The sequence below is a fragment of the Apis dorsata genome, unplaced genomic scaffold (genome assembly GCF_000469605.1).
Source record: "Apis dorsata unplaced genomic scaffold, Apis dorsata 1.3 scaffold_280, whole genome shotgun sequence".
Taxonomy (NCBI): Eukaryota; Metazoa; Arthropoda; class Insecta; order Hymenoptera; family Apidae; genus Apis; species Apis dorsata.
Genome location: NW_006263556.1, coordinates 61550 through 63538, shown reverse-complemented (window position 1 = coordinate 63538; position 1989 = coordinate 61550). Strand labels below are relative to the sequence as shown.

Sequence of the window (1989 nt, the reverse complement as noted above, 5' to 3'; positions counted from 1 at the left end):
CACTACCACCACCACCACCACAACCACCGTCGTAGCAACCACCTCCTCTTGCCCGTTCGACGATCAGGGCCCTGAGCTTTCCACCAGCGACGATCGATCACTCTTGATAACGGCCATCGGTGATGATACCACAGCTTTTCAAGAGACTAATAGCAGTTGTAGCGTTGCAGAAGTTGCCTCGTTGGGAGGGAGCTTCAAGCAAGGAATCGATCGAGTCGAGAAGGAGAAGGAGAATGAGGAGGAGGAGGAGGAGGAGGAGGATACGAGGATCGTCGAGGAAGAGAACACGACGAAAGGAAACGAAGACGAAGAGGACGACGAGGCGATGGCCACGAAGAAGAAGAATCCGGAGACGAACGGCAGATGGATCGCGGAGAAGAGAGCGAAAGCGACGAGGAGAGAGGAGGAATCGGGGCGTGGTAATCGTCATCATCATCAGCAGCAGCAGCAGCAGCAGCAGCAGCATCATCATCAGCAGCAGCAGTATCACCAGCGAGCGGGATCGAAGAAGTCGGGAAGGAAGAAGAGGGGTAGCTTGGTGTCGAGGAGATCGTTGAGCGAGGCGGACAAGGTGGCGGAGAGGAGCGAGATGGGGGGGAGAGACGCGAGGAGAAGGGTGAGCAAGGACGAAGACCGGAATCGTCTTCTCGATGGCGGCGACGACGACGTCGACGACGACGAAACGAGCCGAGCCATCACCGAGATCCCGGAAGTGACCGTAGTCGGTGGTGGCTCCTTCGTGCCGAAAGATCTCTGCTCGACGGGAATCCTGACCTCCAGAGTCCTGACAGCACCTTCACGCGCTACCTACACCACCGCCTACATTTAGGCTACGTACGCGCGGGGCCCCTGCCAATCAAACGCGAACCAACGATCGCCGTTGAGCAAGGGGGGCTTCAAGGGCTTGCTAGAGGCTACTACTATGTACATGTCGAATAGCACGTAGGTCTATCGTTGTTTCACTCTTTCTCTTTTCTCTCTCTGTCTTTGTCTCTCTTTGTATCTTTCCATTTCGTGTTACGTCTCTTCCTTACCTCGCGGATCGCGCTTCCAATTCCGGATTTATTCCCCTTGGTTCGAATTACGCGAGCCAAGTTTAAATTTTCGCGCGAAAATTATTCTTTTTTTTATCTTCTTTTTCCAAAGTATTTGTAACGTGCGTGGAAGAGAGTTCGTATTTCGCGTTTCTTTCGCAAGAGATCTCTGTCAAAGGTATCTCTCTACGTTATTATTTATCCATTTTCGTAGTTTATCTCCTTCATTTTTTACTTCTTTTTTTTTTAGAAGTAGTCTCTATCGGTGTTTGAAGTGACAACGAAAGAAGCAGATTAAGTTCGATGTTTAAAATTGTTGAGAAATATGTATAGTATTTTTTTTGTTTTTTTTTTAGAACTTGGGAGTTCTTTCGGTTTCACTTCGTTGTTGTTGTAATTAGTTGTAATTAGTTAATTATATGGTAAGTAGGTAATAGCGTAAATTATGTCCACGTTGGCATGGCTTTTGAGCTTGTTACACGAGCATGCGTTTAATTTCCGAATTTTATTTTTAATTATCGTGGCTCGAAAATTTTTACTCGATGCGTGTATTTTTATATTTAGATGTTTTTCTTTTAACGATTTTATCCTTTTGATTCAATTTTTTTCTTACAAATTTTAACTCTTGTTTTTTTTTTTAAATCGACGTTAAGAATTTTTTATTCGACGAAAAATCAAAAATTTTTACTTTTATATTTATCCCTCTAAATAAGTAATCTCGTTTACATTTATTAACATATACGTATATATATATATATATTATTTCGAAGAAACATTTGTTTCTTTTGATTATAATAAGTTGGACGATAAAAGGAAGGACCGACTAAGAGACAAGAGTACGCAACATCTTTTTTTCCAATCTCTTCGACAAATTGCCAATGTCAATTTCCTCGTTACATTTCTAAAAGATCGTCAGGTCAACGCGTTACCTCGCATCCCCCTGTTCGAAGAGAGA

At 44.0% G+C, this 1989-nt stretch overlaps 1 protein-coding gene across 4 annotated transcripts in view; it reads left to right on the top strand.

Annotated features, from left to right (window-relative positions):
* The window catches only part of LOC102674651, a 10045-nt gene that overhangs the window by 5974 nt on the left and 2082 nt on the right, over positions 1–1989 (top strand). The window lies entirely within an intron of this gene.